This window comes from Chelon labrosus (assembly GCF_963514085.1).
Source record: "Chelon labrosus genome assembly, chromosome: 15".
Classification (NCBI taxonomy): Eukaryota; Metazoa; Chordata; class Actinopteri; order Mugiliformes; family Mugilidae; genus Chelon; species Chelon labrosus.
In genome coordinates, this window is record NC_140348.1 from 28,404,827 (window position 1) to 28,429,490 (window position 24,664).

Consider the following 24,664-nt stretch of genomic DNA (forward strand, 5'->3'; position numbering starts at 1 on the left):
AATAGCCTACTAAAGTATTCATACTAACTTTTGGTGATAATTTGCAAATGCAGAAAACCTATTTAAGTTTGCCATTAAACCACTGATCAAATCACAGCACTGGCTATTACCAGCATAAATGCTAATGTTACCATTAATGTGGACAATTATCATACCTCCCTCGTCCTCCTCATCTCTCCTCACTCTTCCTCTCCCTCTGCCTCTGTTCAGGAAGAATTTCCTGATGTCCATCTCTGAATAGCTTATCAGAAGGCTATGTTTAGTTTTACAGTAGGACAGCTTCACAAACAGTATAGGCTACTTTTACAGGGCTCTCTCTACAGTACGTATAAATCATTATTAATTGTCCGCATGTGTGCATGCAGCCTACGCATGGTGTGAGTGTGTGTGTGAGGGAGAGAGCACAAGCTGGTAAACTGTTGCTAAATTTAGGCTACAATGGCGCTAAGCATTGAAAAGCAGATGCTAATTATGTGGGCAACATTCTCTAACAGCGATTAACTTGTCATTTTTTCTGTCAAACAAGTTGTGAATTTGTTGTAACATTAAAACAGGGGACGACATAGCCTGGTCGTCACCATCCTACGTTGATTTGGGTCTGGCACATTAGTCTGGCCCAATGTAATAGGAATCTGTCTCCGTAATGGGCGGATGCTTATTTTGAGGTTTAAAATCATTGGAGTTCCCTTAACCAATCAGCAACGTTTGGTAATGACGTATATTGTGCGCCGGAGTTCAGGCTCTTACGCTTACCACTTCCGCTTCCAGTTAAATAAATCAAACTTTTCCCAAAGCCAGTTGGAAGGAGAGCTACGACGTCCGTGCCGTTTATAAAATTGACAAGACAAGCCTCTTGTTCTGGTTTTAATTCCGTGATGCTCTCCAGAGTTGAGACAACTTGGCGGATGGCTTCTAGCGTCTCTTCCTCCGTCCATCGCCATTGTTGCTATGCTGTTGAACTACAAGCTTCGCTGGACTACAAGCAACTCGGCAGGCGAGTTCCGCGTCATCACTCAACTGTTCGCTGATTGGCGGCGGTTACACGCGAACCGCAGAAGGGCAGTTAGGCCAGACTATGTGCCAGACCCAAATCAAATTTCGGGCGGAAACGTAGGATGGTGACGACCAGGCTAGGGACGACTTACTCTGTGCTCAAAGTGACGTGACTGTATGTGTGTGAGTGTACGAAACACTCGGAAGAATCATGTGAACGATTTTCATTAGTTGTTGCGTTCAATCTTACCCAGCTACAGAGGTGCTATTTCCTGGCCCCTTTCTTTTTTCCTTGTTTTTTTTTTTTTTTTTACTGGCTGGTAAGTAACAGGCTCGAGTCATGACTAAAGCAGGCACGGAGATGCGCTCATGAACGCTGTTTCCAGCGAGAGCAGTGCTAGAATTTTACTGGCGCAATGGACTAGCAGATGTCTAGTCAAGACATAGGCACCATAGTATGGTATGTCATAAAATGTCACACTATAATATGTTGTATACTGTGTGCACAATTATTAGGCAAGTGAGTATTTTGACTTAATCATCATTTTTATATATACTTTCCAACTCAAAGCTGAATAAACTTAAATGCCTATTGGAATTAAGCATACTCTCTAAGACACATGTCCTGGATACACTGGGATGCAGCATCAGTGTTGTTTCCTGGGGGTCAACAGGTGTTTCGGGTCTTACGACAGACACCTCCACCCAGGTGACTGTCATGGCAACTGCAAGTCAGTTGCTAGTCTAGTGAGTTTCCTTAGTCACAACATATTACACAATGGAGCCCACAACAACATATCCAATCTTTCTTGCAACCACATGCTTATCATCAGGTAGATCTTCTGACCATACCACAAGCTTCCACCCTACACACAATCCCATGTCGCATCCACCAATGTTAATTTCATATATAATATTACAATATCAAGCGACATTTAAGAATTTCCCTCACAGTGACCCAGCCAGGGTAGATCAGACCCCAACTTGTGTCCCAGTAGCAACCCACAGATCAGCCCTCTTAATCAACAGCCACCTCGTGGCTCTCTCGTCTCATCACACAAAATCTTCCTGATTGTTTAAAGCTCTGTTAAAAGTTCATGAGTCTAATTTAAGTTATAAAATGTACTGAGTTTGGAGATCACATGACAATGACTGAAAGCTCTGGAAGAATCAGACTTTGTCATTGATTTAATGTGACTTCTGACATTTAGTTCTGAATCCAGAATAACACAGAGACTTCTAGCTTGATTCTAACTCTTCAAGACCAGACTATTAAAGTCTAGAATCAACTATTTTCACACTCTTTCTATTAAAATGTGGCCTTTTACTGTGGTTCTCTGAAGGGTAATGAACTCTTACTTCTGATTTACAGGATGTAAAGTTTCTGTAACCAACCAGTGAAGAATAAATCAGACCAAAGCAAAGCATCCATCAACACTGTCACTGACAATCTGACTAATCCAATCAATAATCAATGACAAATAAAGCAGACTGCTGCTCGCTCCAGCTCCTGCTCCAATGAAATAAATATGTGGATGAAACAGGAGTAAAAACATCTGGAGTCTACTATTTCTACAGAGACAAGAGAAGACAGACATTAGAATCTAGTTGGAACAAACATCTACACAACAACAGGAAGAACTGTTGATGCTGGCAGGTTGACATGTGTCTGAATCATTCATGAGGGACTGGACTTGATTTGTTGGAGCTCTGTGAAGAGTTGAAGTGCAGCTCTGTTGATGGTCTTAAATGGAGACCATGTGGATGAAGCTCTCCTCTCCACCTCCCAGTAACATGGTCCAGTCAGAGTCTGCTTCAACCTCTGGATCACAAGGACACAACCAATCTTCTCACAGCACGCATCATGGTAGGTGCTGGAAACCACCATGTCTCCCACCTGCAGAGAGGAGGAGAAAGACGAGAGGAGGTGAACGAGTGTTTCCAGAGTCTCCCTTCATCATCACATCCAGTAGAATGAGCAGCGGGGGGGCTTCTTCCTGGACCTCCATCATGGCAGCAGAATAAAGAGTGAGCTCCTCGACTTTAAATGTGGGACGCCCTGGATAGGTACCATTAGGCAAATGTAGTACGTGGCAAGTATCGAACAGAAAGGGCAAAGAGAATGACGAGAGGAAAAAGAGGAAAAAAATCCTGAAAAACTGAGTTAAACCCCGACAACAAACAACATACATTAGCATTAGAGCTAACAGGAGAGGACCACAAACTAGCGGCGGCTATGCTATCAAGGGAGAGCTCAGGGAAACAAATAACAGGATAGACAACACTGAGACGCAGATAATAGAAGCTGAAGAACACCTGCAGCACATTGAGGATGCTACACCTGACCTTCTGGAGCTACAGAAACAGTTTGAAAACAGGTTGGTGGATCAGGAGGGACGGTCGAGGAGAAAACATCAGGATTCAGATTCAGATTCAGAAAACTTTATTTGTCCCCGGGGCAATTTAAAGGACAACTCCTGGGCAAAATGAACCAGCGGTTAATAACACATGTGTACCGAGTTCGACCGTTCTCTGGTATTTGTTTTCATGCATTTGTTTTGTTAGTCAAATGTGACCCGTTTTCTTGCAAACCGCTAAGTAGCGTATAACGCTAGGCTACGCGGCAGACGTACACATAAAAAGAAATCGCTATTTCTATACCACTAACAAGGCTCACAATATCACCACACTTACACGGTAGCATAACTAGGGTCTCTACATGTAAACCCAAGCATTGAGAACTTTGCAAGTATACAGGCAGTTTATTAAAAAAGGAAAACAGTACGGTTAGCGATATCCAGGCGGGCACTATCTTGGGGAAACTGGACTCTCTGGGACGTGAACGGGAATCTCGCGTCAAACGTTATGCATTGCAAACAATGCCATCTTGGGGAAACTGAATTCAGTTTCCCCAAGATGGCGACCGCTTCGATATCGCTAACCAAAACTAAATAATAAGCAACAGATAGCCACATGTCTGGATTCCTTAAGTGACTAAGGACCAGAACTCAGCTCTGACCAAGGAAATCACAGCAGAAGAAATAAACTCAGCAGTTTCAAAGCTAGAGACAAACAAGGCTCCGGGCATGGATGGATACACCTCAGAGTTTTACAAAGTGCTCAGAGAACTATTGATCCCCTTGTTAAAGAATGCATTTAATTGGATGCTAAAAGAGAGAGAAATCCCAAACTCTTGGAGGGAAGCCTACATTTGAGTTATCCTGAAGGAAGGAAAGAACAAAATGGAGTCCTCTAATTCTAGACCAATTAGTGTCCTAAACCAGGACTATAGACTATTCACTTAGAACTAGTCAACACTTGAGAGGAAATTTGTTCTATTTTGGGGCTATAAATTAAATGTGAGGACAACCCAGATTCTCACATTTAACTGTGTCCTGGATAGAAAAACTAGAGGGAGTTTTAGGTTTAATTGGGACAGAATTCATGAAGTACTTGGGAGTGAACCTGCCTCATTATGACCTGACCTATAATCTGATATGGAAAGGTGGAATTTAATCCCATTCACAAATTTGGTTTCAAGAGTGGAAGTGGTTCAAATGAACATACTCCCAAGGTTACTATATATATTCTCAACCCCTACCAGTAGAAGAAACAGACAAAGATTTTATAGAATGGGATAAATTCATCCCAAGATACATTTGGTGGGGATAAGACCTCAAAGAAGATTTATAACTCTTCAATTACCTAGAGATGAAGGGGGAGCCCTACCATGTCTTAAGAGCTACTATCAGGCGGCACAGTTAAAAACTTGGTGGAATCTATTCAATCCTACCTACAGTGCAAGATGGAAGGACATTGAATGTCTCACATCAAACACACATGTCCCAATACAAGCAATAATAAACGATAAAAATGGAGGGTACCTCTTCAAGAGGAGTTGGCTGGTAATCTACCTGAGCAGAGCAAGCTTCTACCATAGTAGATTCAGTAGATGGGAAGTGGGACCAGGATTTTGTGAGCTTTTCAAAAAAGAAGCTCATCAGAAGTTTTCAGGATCTAAAAAATCAATATGGATTAAACAACCAAGATTCCTTCAGATACAGATGCTACATTATATGGAGTAAAGTATAAAAAGTTGAATTCAGATGCGCTAGAGTCAGGGATTATAAATTTGTTAATCTCAGCATATGAATCGGACCAGGGCAAGAAATGAATCAATAAATGATAAAGTGCAACAATCATGGTTACTAAATGTAATGCTGGTTCTGTGATGTGCAGGCTTCAGTCAGACTGATCTCAGAGCTGTGATCAGTTGTTGATCAGATTTGATGAATGACCACCACTGTCTCTATACATCTTGAAAGGCTGTCAGCTGGAATCCAGCTTTATTTCCTGGACACATCAACACAACAACAACAGTCGTCTTCACATCAACTCAAACACATGATCACAACAAGCTTCTGGCTCATCTGATTGGCTGACTGTTGTCTCTGTCTATGTCTTTCTGTCCAATCCTGAAGCCTGTCTCCATTCTCCTCTCACAGCTTCACTGAGAAGCTGCAGGTTTACAGGAAACACTGCATCTTTGATACTAACTGTGTTTAGGACAATACTGATGAAAGCAGCATGGACTGACTGGAACCCTCTACTCACTCCAGAGTCTCCAGTTTATAGTCTGGACTCTCCACAAGATCAAGAAGCTGCTTCACATCTGAATCCTTCAGGTTGTTGTAACTCAGGTCCAGATGTTTCAGATGGGAGGGGTTGGACTTCAGAGCTGAGACCAGAGAATAACAGCTGATCTCTGACAAACTGCAGCTGAACAATCTGAATAAAGAATAGAAGATGTAGATTAAATCCTGAATAATTCAATCAGATGTGTTCAGGTTTTAAATGTTCAGCTCAACATTACTGTGTCCTAACAGCCTTTAAGCTTCATTGACTTTAACAACTAACAGTGGACATTTTCTACAGTTTCTGATACAAACACTCGTTTTGAACTAAAGGACATTTACAAATTTATGGAGGAAAGTTCTGGATGAACATGAATTAGATTCAGTTGGTGATTAAACATATCAGATCTACAACAGTAACAGACAGTGAACTGACCTCAGAGTCTCCAGTCTACAGTCTGGACTCTCCAGAAAACCACACAGCTGCTTCACTCCTGAATCCTTCAGGTTGTTGTCACTCAGGTTCAGATGTTTCAGATGGGAGGGGTTGGACTTCAGAGCTGGTCCCAGAGAATCACAGCTGATCTCTGACAAACTGCAGCTCATCAATCTGAATAAAGAATAAAAAATGTAAATTCATGTCCTCATAGGAACAAAAGTGTCCTTTTCAAGTTTTTTTTGTTTGATTACTTAGCGTTGGTTATGTTTGTCGCTATGATATTTGGGAAATGAGTGTATTTTTTAACAAATGTTGAAAAAACAAATTTCTAAAACAAATCCCATAATACTCTATTTTTACACTGTGTAACCTAAAACAAACAATGATGAGATATTACTCATATTGTTTTTGTAAAATCTTGTACTTTCCTTGAATCCATATCGCAACCATGGCAACCAACAACAACTTGGTGAGAACATAGAACAGGGAACAATTTAACTTCCAACAGTAGGCATGTGTCCATGTATGTGCCTCCCACGCTACCTTGGTGGGGTGAGGGGAATATCCTGCAGCGTATGGGGGCCCCTCTCTAGGTAGGTTTGGTCTTATTGTCCAGTAATGTCTCTGCATTAACCTCATAGCAAAAGTATGCTCTTAGCTACCGATCAGATATAACAAGGGAAGACAATCCATCACTATCATGACCAATTCAAGGAGTGCAATCAATATTAATCTGTTGGTCCGTATCCTTATTTAGTCTTTTGAATGCACTCTCATTCCTCTTTGTCCCTTATTTCCTTTGAAACTCCTCAAGTCTCTGCTTGACTCTCAAAGCAGTATCTTCTGAGTTATCGACTCGTTGCCACGGTAACGCCCGCTGGAGTCGCTCTTCCATCCCGTCCTGGCTTCACCTCTCCCCAGTACCTCCACCATGATTCCCTCCAACTCAGCTCTTTCACAGCTTCCTGTGTGCTCTCGTATGTCCGCGGGCCAGTTTCCCAGTGGATCCCGATTTTGGTCAGTGGCGTCTGGAAGCGTATTCCTTTCTCCTTCAGGGCTTTAATCCCGTTACCATATTCTTTTCTTTTCAAAATAACCTCGGTGGCGTAGTCATGGTTGGTTTTGGTGGTGGATTTTTTTATTCCATGCTTCCCTCAGCACCATCTCTTTCACTGTGTATTGAAGGAAGTTCACCACCATTGATCTCGGGGGTTTATCAGCGTCTGGTTTCAGCAGTAAAGCTCGGTGTGTATTTCTAGATCCATGTTTGTCGGTAGAGACAGTTCCTTTTTCAGAAGTTGTTCAATGAATTGTGTTCCAAAGCTGCCCTCTGCTCCCTCTTCTTCAGACCAAAGATGTGGATGTTATTCCGTTGGTTTCTTCCCCCTTGGTCTGTCAGCACATCTTGTAGTATTCTCTGTTGTTTTAGAGATTGAAGCAGAGCTTCTTTTTCCTCTGTCTTCCAGTTTTCTAGCTCTTTCATTCTCTGTTCGGTCTCTGTCATTCTCCTAGTTTGTGTGGCTAGCTCTGTTGTTGTTTCTATGAGCCGCTGCTTAATATCTTTCTTAAAATCCTCCAGTTCTTCTTTCATTTACACTTACTGATTCTTCTTTGAATGTGGTGAACTCCATTTTCAGTTTGGTTTTGAAGTCCTGGATTTCCTTAACGTTATCTTTCACTCCCGCTCCAATCACAGCAGCCACCTCAGCCTCTATGTGTTCTCCTTCATCCTCCATGTCGTCTGCTATACCGCCTCCGTCTTCGTTGGTCAGTTCAGGTTCTTTTGGTTTGTTTGTCTTCTTGATTTTCCTCCCCTTTCCATCTCTGCTTCAGATGATCTATTTCTATCAAGTTAATCAAATCCATGTTTTTTATCCAGTACTGATGGGGAGCTAGTTACCTATGCTGCCATCTTAGGCTGCATCAACAGGAAGTCCTCCATCTTGTGTTGTATTTCTGTTTTATTTCTAGAGCATTCTAAGTTGTTGGACACTGCTCTCCTAATTGGCTTTGCAATGCCACCACAAACACTGGCATATAAAGGGTTAAACTCATTACAGGATCAATATCAGCATAGCCAGAGAGCTCCCGGTTGAACCAGAGCAGTTAGAGGAATTCCCCCATACAAACCAAGTAAATCATTCCATAAAGCAAAGCAGAGAAAGGGGATAAGATCCATATCACTAGCCTGGTCGTCACCATCCTGCGTTTCCGCCCGAAATTTGATTTCGGTCTGAAACTTAGTCTGGCCTAGTGGCCCCTCTTCGGTTCGCGTGTGGACTCGCCAATCAGCGAACAGTTGAGTGATGACGCGGAACTTGCCTGCCGAGGCTTGCTTGTAGTCCAGCGAAGCTTGTAGTTCAACAGCATTTAATGGCGACGGAGGAAGAGACGCTAAACACGCCGATTTATCAGCAAAACCTTGTTGGCGTTGTCGTGGACGAGGCTCATGTCACGTACAAATGGTGAGTCTGCATAGCATACAGTTTTGTGGTTAACTGAAACAAGTTCTATTATTTTTTTTATTCAAAAACCGGTACAACATAGCTAGCGGTCTGTTTACTACTGAGAGCGGAGCCTGAATTTCGGTGCACAATACACGTCATTACCAAACGTTGCTGATTGGTTAAGGAACTCCAATGATTTTAAACCTCAAAATAAGCATCTGCCCATTACGGAGACGGATTTCTATTAGGGTAGGCCAGACTAAGTTTCAGACCGAAATCAAATTTCGGGCGGAAACGCAGGATGGTGACGACCAGGCTACCATATCACCACTTTGAGTAGTAAACATTGTTCAGAGACATACGGGTGAGAAAGACACATATATTGTGTTTGGAGAATCTGTATCTAACGGATTTGGTATCTGGCCTTCAACTGCCAGTCAGATGGTAAGAAATTTAGGAGTGATTTTTGATAGCTCTTTGAAATTCGACAAACAAATTGACAATGTTGTCAAGTTGAGCTTTTTTCAACTGCGCCTTCTGGCAAAGGTAAAATCCTTTTTAAACCGCCATGACCTCGAGAAGGCTATTCATGCTCTAATAAGTTCCAGACTGGACTACTGCAATGCCCTGTATACTGGTGTCTCCCAGTCCTCTGTTGGCCGTCTTCAACTTGTCCAGAATGCAGCTGCCCGTCTGTTAACGAGCACTAAAAAACGAGAGCACATAACTCCGATTCTTTATTCCCTCCATTGGCTCCCGGTCCATTTTAGAATTCATTTTAAACTTTTAATGTTTGTTTTTAAAGCTCTTAACGGCCTCACCCCGTCTTACCTATCTGAGATGCTGACCATTCGTGATAACGGTAGAACCTTGAGGTCGTCCAATCAACTTATGTTGGAAGTGCCCAGGTCAAAACTTAAACACTGGGGAGACCGAGCCTTTTCAGTTTCTGGTGCTAAGCTCTGGAATAAGCTCCCCAGCGAGATGCGTATCATTACTGACCTGGGCCTTTTTAAATCAAGACTTAAAACGCATCTTTTTAAAATGGCTTTTAGTACCCAGTAGTGTGGTGACACTTTTATATTTATTTTACTTATTTTTATTCTATTTTTTTATCTTCTCATTTATTGTTTTTAGTTTCTTTTTTAGCTTTGTTTTACTACTGTACTTGTTTTCCGGTGTGTTGTTTTAAATCGTTGTTTGATCTGTAAAGCACCTTGGTTCACCTATCGGTTGATGTAAGGTGCTATATAAATAAAGTACATTTACATTTACATTTACATTTAATATGTGGAGGAGATTTTAACATCTGATTAAATCTGAAAACTGACTCATCAAATGGGAAATCTGACACAAAAACATCAGCAGGAGACTAAATACTTGGATGCATGAAGTGGTGGATTGTGGACGTGTGGAGAGAGATAAACCAGATGAGACCAGACTACTGGCATTACTCGCCCGCTCACGGTGTCTACTTCTGCATCGATTACTTCTTTATGCTTAAAGGAGATCTTTTTAGGGTGGATAACTGTGACATAAGACCTAGTACTATTTCAGATCATGGTCCCATCTATATGTCGGTCCATCTGAATAATAAGAAGAAGTCCACCCTCTGGAGACTGAACTCAAACATTCTGAATAACCTAATTATTAAACAATGACTGAAAAGTGAAATTAAATTGTATTTGGAAAATAACAATAATGAAAAAATGACTCCACCTATTCCCTGGGATGCATTAGGGCTAAAATAATAGCCATCTGCTCATATGAGAAGAAAATTAGAGAATAAAAACTCCAACAATTAGAAGAGGATCTGAAGAGACTACAGAAAGAAGACGCAGAATCTCTGAAAGATGAAAATAAATGTGAGATTATACAATTAAAAAAAAAGAAATAGATGGTGGGAAATCACTGAAACTTCCATCATATAGGTTAAAGAAACTCTGTGACAAATGAAATAGAAACTAGTCCGGGGAAAATCCAGCAGTGCTTCCAAAAATACTATAAAACATTATATTCCCAACCACAGACAGTAACAACATGGATGCCTTTCTGGCCCAGATAAATCTTCCAAAGATTACTGATGAACAAAATGGAAAATTAATATCTAAAATAACAAAAGAAGAAATTCAATCAGCAACCAGGAGAATGAAAAGGAGGAAGTCTCCAGATACAGATGGTTTTACCACAGAATGGTACAAAAAATACATAAGGACCAGACTGGCTTTGTCAGACAAAGACAGACCCAAGATAACATCAGAAAAACACTGCACATTATGAGACAAGTCACACAGCAAAGACTGGAGACACTGATATTAAGTTTGGATGCAGAGAAAGCATTCCATTCAGTCAGACGGTCATTTTAATATTAAGTAGTTTCAAAATGTGGCTCCCATTCAACTATAATTGACACATGTGCAGCACTATACAACAAACCAACAGCAAGAATTAAAATCAATGGAGATTTAATCAATTCATTCACTCTGGAAAGGGGAACGAGACAAGGGTGTTGTGCATCACCGCTCCTCTTTGCCTTGTTTCTAGAAGCCATGAGTCAAATAATGAGGCAGAGGTCAGATATAAAGGGGGCAGCAATGACATCTGCGGAGAAAAAACTGGCCCTGTTTACTGATGATTTATTGAGAACAAAACCAAAACTAATGAAACTGCTAGACCACGTTGGTTTCATTTCTGGTTCTAAAATTAATAGAAATAAAACTCAAGTTTTAACATTTAACAATGATCCTCCATCTTCAATTGAGAGCATGTACAATTGTAGTTGGGATGATTAAATATGTGGGTGTCTCACTACCTATGGACTTCTGGAGACTGTACGACATCAACTACAGTCCATTAAACTCAAAGTCAAAATACCATCTAAACAGTTTGTAGAAAGGGACAGACTAATAGCGAGGTATTTGTGGCAAGGGAAGAGGGCCAGAATTAAATTTAAGACACTGCAATTAAGAAAAGAAAGGGGTGGAATGGGCCTTCCCTGCTTACAGGAATACTATCATGCAGCCCAACAGAGACCTTTAGTCTGTTTGTGTTCACCAACATACACTGCAGCCTGGAAGGAAATAGAAGCATGATGATAAAGGGAATCCCAATAACAGCTCTACTGTGACAACAAGTTACAAAGAGAACAGGAGATCCCAGAGGACTCCATAACTGGCAGTTTTCTCAAGTCCTGGCAGGAAATACTCAAAATTTGCAGATGTAGAGATGCATCTAAAACTATGAGGTGGTGTGCCTGTGATTCAGACTTTGCACCAAATAGAATCCATGGCAGATTTAAGATATGGATCTCAAAATATTTAACTACCTATTATTCATTTGTCCAAAAAGGGACATTTCAGAGTTTAGAAGCCCTACAGAGAGAACATGGACTGGTGTAGCAGTTTGATATTTAGTGTTCATGTATGGTATGAATTTCACCAAAACTCGTTGTGTTGTGGTTGTATCTCCTGCCTGTGTGTGTGCGTGTTCAATGCGCGTGTGTATGTGTGTGTGTGGGGACGTGTTTGGCGTGGCGACGCAGGTGCGTGCGCCCTCCGGGTCAGAGCTGTTCTGACTGTACACGGAGGTAAGCGCTACTTTGCTGCGTTCAGTAGTTTTGTATTTTGAGAGTTTATAATAGTTGGCATTAAGGCACACAGACCGTTGAACCTTGTTGAGCATTATGCCCGAGTTATCCTGTGTGATTCCCGTGGTTTCAAATTAGTAATTTGTTGGTGTTTAATGGTGTTTAGTCGCGGAAAAGTAGCTAGCGCTAGCGCGCTACGTTAGCCATATTGCTCGTTCTGCTCTTTTCTCCAGGAGAGCGGCTGGTTTCTATGTACACACACAGCTCATTTTCGTTTCATGTACCACAGAGATCGGCCAGTAAACCAGGACCAGAGACTCAAGATCTGTTTCCCGTGTCGTTATTGAACACAACGCAGAGAAAACACGCATTTTTTGTCCCACCCATTCAGAAAGGACATCAAGGTAGCGAGGACGCTTGTTGGAGGCTTATGGGTCTAATGGAGTCAACAACTTACATATTTATTGGGACTGCCAGGTAATAAGACCATACTGGGAAGACATCCACAAACATAGAAACAATGGATCTAATGTAAACATTCAGTTTGAGGCCCCGTCCACACGTACGAAAACGATCTTTTCCCTCTCCGTTTTCGAAGGCATCGTTTCAAGAAATATCCGCGTCGACACAGATCCGTTTTAGCTCGACCGAAAACGCTACTTCAAATTCCAGGCCTATAGGTGGCGCTGTTTCAGTTTCAGAAATTCACCAAAAACGGAGAGGAAGAGGCGGAGCATGCGCACAAATCTTGAGCGCTGTTTACAAATCTCCTTTTGTTGCTCAGCGTGGTGGCACAGGAGCATGATATTTAGCCCTAGTAGCCCTAATAGGCTCAATATCTTCTCCAGCAGGAAAACTAGCATGTAGTCCGCCATTGTTGTTGATGTTGTTATGAGACGTCTCACGGGAGGTGGAAGGCTGCTCGGGGGGGTGGAGATGGCGTCATCATTTTCTCCGGTTTTGTCCGTCCACACAGAAACGCTAGAGGTGCGTTTTCGAATTTCTCCACCCTGGGACCCGTTTTCAGAAAAGTGCATTTTAGGGCTTTGCGTTTACAGGATACGAGTGGACGATCGGACAAGACGATGAAAAAAAAACTGCGTTTCGGCATTTTTGCGTTTACGTGTGGACGGCACCTAAGTGTCAAACTATGTATTTGGGCAATCTACTGTTTGAAACATAGAACATCAAAGACAAAGAACTGCTGGCTATACTATTAGCAGCCAGTAAAAAAGCTAAAAGTAGAACCACCCACCATTGATGAATGGATTGAAATTATCTATGAAATTTATATTATGGAGAAGATATCGTTTTCCCACAAAGTTGAAAAAGAAAAATGTTCTAAGATCTGGACTAAATGGACTGAGTATTTAAACCAATCAGATCTGATTTCATTTGACTGTACTTGTGCTTTGTGTGGTCCTGTCCTCTTTTTGATTGAAAGAGGTGGTGCGCTCCCCTCTTCTGTTCTGTATTGTTGTGTCAACTGGTATAATTACTCGTACTCGTACTCGTACTCGTCGTCTTCCGCTTATCCGGGTCCGGGTCGCGGGGGCAACAGCTTCAGCAGGGAAGCCCAGACAGCCCTCTCCCCAGCCACTTCAGCCAGCTCCTCCGGAGGAACCCCCAGGCGTGTCCTGGGTCGGCTTCGAGGTCTCCTTCCAGTGGGACATGCCCGAAACACCTCTCCCGGGAGGCGTCCGGGAGGCATCCTTACCAGATGCCCGAGCCACCTCAACTGACTCCTCTCGACGTGGAGGAGCAGTGGCTCTACTCTGAGCTCCTCCTGTATGTCCGAGCTCCTAACCCTATCCCTAAGGCTGAGCCCGCCACCCTACGAAGGAAACTCATTTCAGCCGCTTGTATTCGCGATCTTGTTCTTTCGGTCATTACCCAAAGTTCATGAGCTCCTCATAGGTGAGGATTGGGACGTAGATCGACCGACAAATTGAGAGCTTCGCCTTTCGGCTTAGCTCTCTCTTCACCACGACCGACCGGTTAAGCATCCGCATCACTGGAGATGCCGCTCTGATCCGCCTGGTGATCTCTCACTCCCTTTTACCCTCACTCGTGAACAAGACCCCGAGATACTTGAACTCCTCCACTTGAGGCAGGACCTCCTCCCCGACCCGGAGTGGGCAATCCACCCTTTTCCGACTGAGGACCATGGCCTCAGACTTGGAGGTGCTGATCTTAATCCCAGCCGCTTCACACTCGGCTACGAACTGCCCCAGCAGGAGCTGGAGGTCGTTGTTCGATGAAGCTAAGAGGACCACGTCATCCGTGAAAAGCAGGGACGAGATCCTCCGATCACTGAACACGATACCCTCCCCCACCCGGCTGCGCCTAGAAATTCTGTCCATAAAGATTATGAACAGAACCGGTGACAAAGGGCAGCCCTGGCGGAGTCCAACCCTCACTGGGAACAGGCCCGACTTACTACCGGCTACACGGACAAAACACACTCGCACTCCTTTGGTACCCTTAGTAAGGAGCCATCCACCCCATACTCCCGGAGCACCCCCCACAGGATGCTTCTGGGGACACGGTCGTAAGCCTTCTCCAGACCCACAAAACACATGTTTGGGCACTGGTTGGACAAACTCCCATTTCCCCTCCAGCACCCTAGTGAGGGTAAAGAGCTGGTCCATGGTTTCACGTCCGGGACGAAAACCGCATTGTTCCTCCTCGATCTGAGGCTCAACGATCGACCGGACCCTCTTTTCCAGCACCCTGGCATAGACCTTTCCGGGGAGGCTGAGGAGTGTGATCCCCCTATAATTGGAACACACCCTCTGGTCCCCCTTTTTAAAAATGGGGACCACCACCCAGGTCTGCCACTCCAGAGGCCCCGATGTCCACGCAATGTTGGAGAGGCGTGTCAACCAAGACAGCCCTACAACCAAGGGAGTAGGTTTGATTTTGAGATTGGTGGGGACACAAAAGTGCTCCAAGGCAGCACTCCTGAAAGTTGACGTTTTTTTACATTAGCAATCATAATTTCACATCATAATATTAATATTACCTAATATTAATTAGTGCCCCACCTAATATTAATTAATTATATTTTATAATTATAAAATCACATGATCATCTAGAATGTGAGGTTTTATTGTATATCCACCACAAATTTTCTTCATTGGTGTTTTTAAACCGTTGCTCACTTCTACACAAATATATGAAAATAAGAATTAAAAATACATTTTAAAAAGTGTATCTCTTTGGCATTAAATATTCTCTTTTATTCAATATCTGTATTGTTGAGCTTCTACCTATACACCCTTGAAGTAACTTACACTTTGACTCTTAAAGAAGTCTTTTATGTCAAGTTTTCTTTTCTTTGACATCCTGATCCTTCAAATCCTATACAGCACACACGTACACGCACGCAAACAGACACAAACACAAATGTAAATGACACCATTGATATTAAAATCCGTCTAGCTGACGTGACCCATGAAGAACAAATGCCGAACATGTTGACAACTTACATGACTTACACTCGCAACTGCAGATAACATGCACTCGTCTAGTCCAACTAGCAGGTTGCATGTAGCTTTTTCAAACAGAAGGAGTGACAGCGGGGACAGCCAATCACATGTAAGTTAGTGGGAAACTGGTAGCCGATCAGGGAGCGATTTTTAGGTTAGAGGTGGGACTTCGAGCAGAGACCGACATTTAACCCTTTGTGTGCCATAATCACTGCCTAAACACTACGGACAGCGGTTGTATTGATAGTGACAACACAGTAGCGGCTAAATATTGGTAGAGACGTGTCCCTAGCGTCCCTACCCAATTCTACGCCCTTGCCTACAACATCTAGAGCCTTGAGATACCCAGGGCGGATCTCATCCGCTCCCGGAGCTCCGCCGCCGCGGAGTTGTTTCACTACCTCGGCGACTTCTGCCCCAGAGATTGGATGGTCCAACCCCAGGCCCTCCGGCTCTGGTATAATTAATGGTCCGTAAAAGAAAACTCTGGAAGGGCAGTATGGACATAACTACGAAAACTTTCTGATCCACCCTGTTTTATATTCTTGAATGACTAAGGCTATGTCATGACCAATGTATGTCATGGAAAGTTGCCTTTCCAAATAAAAAGATCATTTCAAAAAAACAAAATATTTCCTCCTCACACACGTTGGACTACAAACTGTTGATTAGTTCTTTGATTCCAGGACCTTCTTCTTCCTGGATTTGGTGTCTCAGGAGGTTTGTGTCATTCAAATGTTAAAGGACAAGTTGACATGTTCAAGTCTGTCTTCTAACAACAGTCACATGTCATATGGACATTACAGAGTTCTTCAGATTCCTGCTGTCCACACTGACTGTGAAGTGGTCTCTTCCTAACACAACTCCACTGTTCTGAACAATGAACACTGAACACTGGACTTGATCTGGTTTGTGATCAGACCCACCACCGATGACTGAGGAGATACCTGCTGATGTTCAGGAACATGATGCTCCTTCATTTAAACTCTTTGAGCTCCTTTTCTATCTGACAGTCCTGACAAGAGAACTCATCTAAACTGGATCTCCATTCTTCAGAAGCCTGAGAAGAAAATAAATGTAAACTGACCCCAGAGTCCCCAGTTTACAGTTTGGACTCTCCAGTCCAGCAGACAGCAGCTTCACTCCTGAAACCTTCAGGTTGTTGTCACTCAGGTTCAGATGTTTCAGATGGGAGGGGTTGGACTTCAAAGCTGAGGCCACGACTTCACAGTGACTCTCTGAGAGTCCACAGTTATAAAGTCTGTCATGAGACAAATAAATAAAATCTGTTATAATGGAAGAAGACATTTCTACAAAGGTGATGTGTCTGATGAGTGGACAGTTGGACACATCCTGTTGGACATGTTGTCTCCACATCAGTGGTTCAGCTCATCTTCTCTGACTGTGTTTGACAGGAAACAATCATTCTCATCATCTCTCTCAGACCTTTGTTTAGTTGAATGTGCAGATGAATGGAGACAACACTGAGTTACATTGAGGCTTCCAGACTGTCCACACTCTGTCAGTGGATCTGATCCCATCATGAGGACATCTGGATGAGACAAACATCTGGACTGTCTTCACTGTTTAATGGACTCTGGATCTTTTTAGTTCAGCTCAGTGAACATGTGAATATTCACAGTGAATATATAGAAATAGAAATAAAAGAGTCAAATGTAAGAATGATTAGAAATAAATAGAAGAACTGTGTTCATTCATTGAACAGCTTTAAACAGCTGGAGAACATCTGGGACTAAATACAACTGAATGTGATGTTTGCAGTGAACAAGTGGAACACTGTTTGAAGAAGAATGAGAACGTCTGAAGAACTAAACTACTAATCTCCACTGATTGATTCTGTTAATGATCAGGACTCACTGAGCCTTTCTGCAGTTCCTCACAGCTGGGATCAGTCTCTGTCGTCCCTCCCATGATGTGTTGTACTTCCTCAGGTTCAACTCATCCAGAACCTCCTGTGACATCTGCAGCATGTAGGCCAGAGCTGAGCAGTGGATCTCAGAGAGTTCTCTCTCTATTCTGTTCTCTGACTTCAGGAACTCTTGGATCTTCTGATGAACTGAGAGGTCGTTCATCTCCATCAGACAGTGGAAGATGTTGATGCTTCTGTCGGGAGAGATTTTATCAGTGTTCATCTTCTTCAGCTTGTTGATGGTTCTCTGGATGATTTCTGGACTGTTCTCTGTCTGACCCAGCAGACCTCCTAAGAGTCTCATGTTGGACCCCAGAGAGAGGCCATGAAGGAAGCGAACTAACAGGTCCAGGTGACCATTTTTACTCTCCAGGGATTTAATCATGACTCTGTTCAGAAATTCATACAGAGGTGAGTTATTGTAGTTTCTTCCCAGGAAGTCCTTCAGCACCTCTGTCTTCCTGTTGGTGTAACAGTGGATCATGTAGACTGCAGCCAGAAACTCCTGAACGCTCAGATGGACGAAGCAGAACACCTTGTCCTAGTACAGTCCTCTCTCCTCTTTAAAGATCTGTGTCAACACTCCTGAGTACACTGAGGCTGCTCTGATATCGATGCCACACTCTGTCAGGTCTGATTCATAGAAGATCAGGTTTCCTTTCAGCAGCTGATCAAAAGCCAGTTTTCCCAGAGACTCAATCATCTTCCTGCTCTCTGGACTCCAGTGTGGATCTGTCCCAGGTCCTCCATCATACTTGACCTTCTTCACTTTGGTCTGAACCACCAGGAAGTGGATGTACATCTCAGTCAGGGTCTTGGGCAGCTCTCCTCCCTCTCTGGTTTTCAACTCATCCTCCAGAACTGTAGCAGTGATCCAGCAGAAGACTGGGATGTGCCACATGATGTGGAGGCTTCGTGATGTCTTGATGTGGGAGATGATCCTGCTGGCCTGCTCCTCATCTCTGAATCTCTTCCTGAAGTACTCCTCCTTCTGGGGGTCAGTGAACCCTCTGACCTCTGTCACCATGTCAACACACTCAGGAGGGATCTGATTGGCTGCTGCAGGTCGTGTGGTTATCCAGAGGCGAGCAGAGGGAAGCAGTTTCCCCCTGATGAGGTTTGTCAGCAGCACATCCACTGAGGTGGACTCTGTAACATCAGTCAGGGTCTCAGTGTTGTGGAAGTCCAGAGGAAGTCGACACTCATCCAGACCGTCAAAGATGAACACAACCTGGAACTCTTCAAAGCTGCAGATTCCTGCTTCTTTGGTTTCAGTAAAGAAGTGATGAACAAGTTCCACCAAGCTGAACTTTCTCTCTTTCAACACATTCAGCTCTCTGAAAGTCAATGGAAATATGAAGAGGATGTCCTGGTTGGCTTTGTCTTCAGCCCAGTCCAGAGTGAACTTCTGTGTTAAGACTGTTTTCCCAATGCCAGCCACTCCCTTTGTCATCACTCTTCTGATTGGTCCATGTCTTCCAGGTGAGGCTTTAAAGAGGTCTTCTTGTCTGATGCTTGTTTCTGGTCTGTGTGGTTTCCTGGATGCTGTTTCAATCTGTCTGACCTCATGTTCATCATTGACCTCTGCAGTCCCTCCCTCTGTGATGTAGAGCTCTGTGTAGATCTCATTCAGAAGGCTTGAGTTTCCAGCTTTAGCAATCCCCTCAAACACACACTGGAACTTCTCCTTCAGAGCAGATTTAACTTTACGTCCACAAACTGGAGCAACAAGTCCTGAATGAACAAACAAGAAATAAGATGAATGAATAAACTCTCCAGTAAATACTCCAACATGTCATTGCTCTAAAGAATGAGTGTGTGAATATATCTTGGTTCATCTCTGGAGACATTAGTAAATGTCCCATTTCTCCAGCAGCTTCAATGTTTAGAGAAATCCTCTTACTGCTCTGCAGACAGTCAACCAGCTCCTCCTGCTTCATTCTCCTCAGGAAGTTCATTGTGATCTTCACAAATAAATCTTTGCTGCTCCTCCTCTGCTCTTCATCCTCACCCTCCAACACCTCCTCATCCTCCCTCTGACTCTCTGAGCATTCTGGGTAATCTGGACTCAGAACCTTCTGGATCTTCTTCAGCTGGTTCTTCACAAAAGTGATGATGTTGTCCTCCAGCAGCTGGAACAGAATACGATATGAATGACACAAGCAGACTGAAATCATGGAGACAAACATCAGATCCATGTTGGACACACTGACAATCCACTGGTCTACAAAGTGCAGCATGGAGATGATGGAAAGTAGTTGTTGTACATGTACAGACCAGAAAGATGGAGTCCAGCTGTGTCTGATGCTGCTGGGCAGACTGACCACTGAGAACCTCTGAGCTCTGCTGGTGGACTCTGTGGACCAATCATCAACAATTAGCTCTCATCCATTAGAAGATTGAAGACACTACTCTGCTTCAAATATCCACTTATTGATCACCTCTTCTAAGGGTCTGTTTTCCCAACTACTGGTATGTACACAAGAAAGAAATATTCATGTTTTTCTAAGGTTCAACAGCTTCCAGAAACACAACGCTGATTACTCTTCAACAGACAAGTTCATTTAGTTTATAGCTTCAAAACATTAAAACAACGGTCGCTTCCTCTGCATCTCTGTTTGCTCCCGTCTTTTAAGGTCACTCAGTTTATACAATATTAGCTTTAGCCCTTGTAGCATGTACAAACATGGTTGTTACTGCCATGCATTTCAGTCTGAGTGAGAAATAGAGTGAAATCTAAAGCCACAGCTACCAGCCTGTAAAATAGTTGCACACCTAGCTGTTACTGTCAATGTTCCAGGTTGAGTCAATGTTTGGAGATAATTCCCTGACTGTTACTGCTGAGCATCTCAGTTAGTGTATGGTCCAGCCTACTACGCCTACTAGAGCCACTAGATGGTGTTATAGCTTGTCTTCTTACATGAGAAGCTAGTCCCCAGATAGTAGGCCACCATTGGTTTGTTAACTAGTGTCCAAGCTACACTACAAGGTTGAAACACAACACCAGAACCGACCACTGTTGTATTATACAACTGAATCTCAGCGTCACTTTCAGACACAACAATGGAGAATCCCTGTGTTGAGAAATGTATTTCTTCATTAGCTCAGAGCCTAAAGCCTGGCTACTCTGACTTTATCAGCAGCCTTTAAACAGGTTCATGGTTTTCACCCGGACATAGAAATGATCCTTCCCACATCTGTGACAACCTTCAGTCTGCTCTTTCTGAACCTGACACTGTTGACACCTTGCTAGCCAAAGAGGCTCATTTAAGAACACAGGTATAAGACAGAAGAAGAAACTCTGACATTCTGACTGTGAGATTCAAGTCTGGCTGCGTGTTATTTCAGTTAAAATACACCTGGACAGTTATCTCTCCAGGTTTAAAGTCTGATCTTTTAGAGACATTAAAACACACCCTGTTGTATGACCGACTGACTGGTGGTTCGTTACAGAACATTCTGCAGAACCTGGTACCTGGTTCATCAGGTGGAAGGGCTCAACAACTTACCTCTGACTTTGTTTATATTCATCAATAATGTCCTTTGACCGGTCGCTCTTCAAGGACACACAGCTGGGTTCAGGTCCAGGTTCATTCCTGTGAACAATGATGAGAGTCATGGACAGTTTAGACTCAGACATTTACTCCTCTGTGTTAATGTGATGCCAGTTTAACACGTTTCTGTCCTGTATGAATTAACATCCTGGTCACTTATGAACAAAGGTGGTCTTCCTACATGATACAGGAGTGAAGTGAATGCTGTCAGATGAGTGTAGAGGCTGCAGGAGTTAAATATGCACCAGATCTACCAAACAGTGTCTTTAAAAGTTCTGATGGCTCACTTGTTGCTGCCAACACTGAACAAGGACAAAGAAAGCTCAGTGACAGCCATTAATGATGGAGAGTCATGTTTTCAAGAGGAAACTAAGAAAGAACGTGACTAAAGAAGTCGACACTGTGTCTCCTGAAACCAGCAGCAGCTGCAGCATCACTAAGGAACTACTGGCTTTGACTGTCTGCTGATGGTGATTCATCTCTGAGTCACATGGACCTGAACAACCAAAGAACCAACAACACTAGTGTGCAGAGCTGGTCTCTCTACAACAGGACAGACATCTACTGATCAGCCACTCATCAGTCTGCAAGAAGACAAGTAGAACCAAGAGACAGGACATTTACTGACACTTTACCTCTTTGGACCAGAACCATGTCCTCCTTTAGGGTGTATTCACACCTGCCTTGTTTAGTTCGATTAAAACGAACTCAAGTTCGTTTCCTTGCTTGGTTCGGACCTTTTTGACTGGTGTGAATACAATCACTCGAACTCTGGTGCGGACCAAACAAGCGGACCGAGACCCAGCTGAGGAGGTGGTCTCGGAGCGGTTCCTACCGAACCCTGGTGCGGTTCCTTTATGGTGTGAAAGCAGCCCGACCTCGATCCGACCCAAGTTGCAAAAATCTACCTTTTTGGATTTGACGAGCTCCCGTAGTTTTCGCACATCTATCAAGAAGCGTCTGTGTGTCTGTCTGTCTGTGGCACGCATATCTCGCGAACCGTTGGCCCGATTGATTTGAAACTGGGCAGGTGTCTCGCTACGGGCACGAAGATGTGCACTGCTAAGTTTGACGTTGTTTGGATAAGAAATGTAAAATATATCGGTAAAATAGATTTTCTCCGCTCTAATATTTCCAGTTGCCTGATGACAGTTCTAAATTATTGCGCTGGCTCAAACGCTAGATGGTAACCATGGCAACGGAGACTCAACGTTATTTTACAGTTTACAGACAAAACATGAGTGATTTGATCATCTATCTATAAATCAAGAATTTCTTTTAACTTATTTGGTGAGTTTGTGTCTGTCTGTCTGTCTGTGGCACGCTGATTTGAAACTGGGCAGGTGTCTTTGTGGGGAGGAGACATGGGTCACGACAATGGTCACAACTGAAAAATCTTCTTCAGCTCCCACTATAGGAATACATACTTCCGACGGGCACTGCACTAGTTATGGGAAATGTAGGATAGCCCAGTGACACACACAACAGAGAGAGACACGTGAAGCAAACAAACGCAGGTAGGTTAGGTAGAGATGAGCCGTGGCTTAACCGAGCTCTGAGGAGACGCTGCCTCCTAGATATCTGGGCAGATGTCCAGATATCTCAAATGCTGGAGAAAACACATAAAAATGCAGAAGTATATAAGATTTTTAGTAAACAAATGAGAGAGAGGGGATTCCAGCGCTCAGTTTATAAACCATATTGCTAGCATAATAACAAGTAGACCTACAGTACGCAAAGTCTCCATTGTAGCCTATTTACGTGGGACATTTGGCTTCCTTCTTTACCTCGCCTATACGTTTACCAGCCAATGGCTGAACGACCTTAGCACATGTGTTTTTGTTTATAAATTCTGGTCCGGTTGCAATTAATCACAGTGTGAAAGCGAACCGCACTAAAAAAAAAAAAAAGAAAAAAAAAATTGGTCCGGACCAAAGCAAGTGAACTAACGGACCTTCCTGGTGTGAATACGCCCTTAAAATCAATCCTAAGGTCCTTCGACGCGTCGCTCTTCAAGGACACACAGCTGGGTCCAGGTCCAGGTCCAGGTCCAGGTTCAGGTCCAGATCCAGGTCCAGGTCCCTCCAGTCTGTCCTCACTCTGGTCCATGCTGCTGAATTCACACTTTCTACTTTCACCTGCAGAGGAAACACTAATCATTCATGTGAACATCAACTGAAATCATTTCTGCTGTAAAAAGATCAGCTGCTCCTCCACTGATTGGCTCTTATTCATCAGCTGCTGTACTTCTACTATCAGTCCACTAGATGGAGCCATGGAGGACACACATGATGCGTTCACTGACACTGAGTCTGACTGGAAGCTACTGTTGGCTGGGAGGCGAAAAGTACTTAGTTACTTTCAGCTTTACGTTACAAAAGCACATCAAACTTCTAGAGACAGTTTCAAAATAAAAGCCAGACTGTGTCCTCGATGAAAAGATGAAGGAAAGAAAATCACCTTCAATCATATTTATGCACCGAGTGACACAAACGGACCGTGATCACTCAGAGACACAACATGGCGGATGAGTTTCATCCAGACTCTTACCTTTCAGCTGTGACTGAGTTTAACGTGAACTATGGAGCGGCAGATTTCTGCTGGAACTGAGCTGCTGACAGCTGATGAAGAAAACACGACAAACTGCTTCATTACCTTCAGAAGGAGAAAAAGATCTGAGACACGACCCTGGTGGAAGTGAAAGGAAACATTAACCAGGAAACACTGAGAGGAAGAGGAAGAGGAAGAGGAGGAGGAGTCAACACACAAAAAAAACACTCAAAGTCTGAATATTTCTCCACAAACTCAAACTAAAAGTTTTCTGTTATCTACAAAGAACTATATAATGTTTTATACATATGGAAGCAATAGATGACAGAGATATCATCAGCTGGGAGGCTAGGGAGGTCCCAGCTAAACGTACAGCAGAGGACGAGTTTTCATCAGCTCAAAACACAACTTCCAACCACTGTCTTAAACAATAATCGTTCATTGTTTTAATCTGTTGCCATCAGGTTGTTTTGAACACATTAAACCACTGTTCAGTTGTACTACAGTACTGTAAGTTGTACTACAGTAGTTACAGTGAATTAGTGAATCCTTTAACAACAATAGTTTGGCTCCAAGAGCTTCACTGTCCTCAGCTAAAAGTGGAGGTTGTAGCAGCAACACTCATGTGACTGCATCATTAACACAGACATGTCGGACACTGACTCAGCTCTGAGATTCCTCACAGAGGTGATCAGGAACGAGGGTTCAGCCCCAGACCATCATCTGACTCCTCTGATGTCCTGGAGTCATCAACATGCTCCTGGTTATGATCATTACAATAATAAAATCTAAAATATCATCAAATAATCACTGACAACCTTAAAATAACTCTGCTCTGTGTCTTCTTCTACATTAAGAGCTTCATTGTGGGGGGTCCTCTCCCAGATCTGGACTCAGTCCATGCGAACCAGGTCTGAAAGAGGGCCAACTGGATCACTGCAGATCCCACCCACCTGGGCCATGGACTGTTTGTAGCTCTCCCTTCATGTTAAAGGTCCAGAAACATCAGAACCACAACCAACAGACTGAGAGACAGCTTC

General features: G+C 43.3%; 1 pseudogene across 1 annotated transcript; it reads right to left on the reverse strand.

Annotated features, from left to right (window-relative positions):
- Window positions 1-2,755: 2,755 nt before the first annotated feature.
- On the reverse strand, window positions 2,756-22,856 carry LOC311500676 (NLR family CARD domain-containing protein 3-like; annotated as a pseudogene). Its single transcript, XR_014699990.1, has 8 exons — window positions 21,030-22,856; window positions 19,798-19,876; window positions 19,424-19,652; window positions 17,469-19,254; window positions 16,678-16,851; window positions 6,064-6,237; window positions 5,608-5,781; window positions 2,756-2,890 (listed from the first exon to the last, which is right to left on the reverse strand). The product of XR_014699990.1 is annotated as an NLR family CARD domain-containing protein 3-like (transcript).
- Between the last annotated feature and the right edge of the window lie 1,808 nt (window positions 22,857-24,664).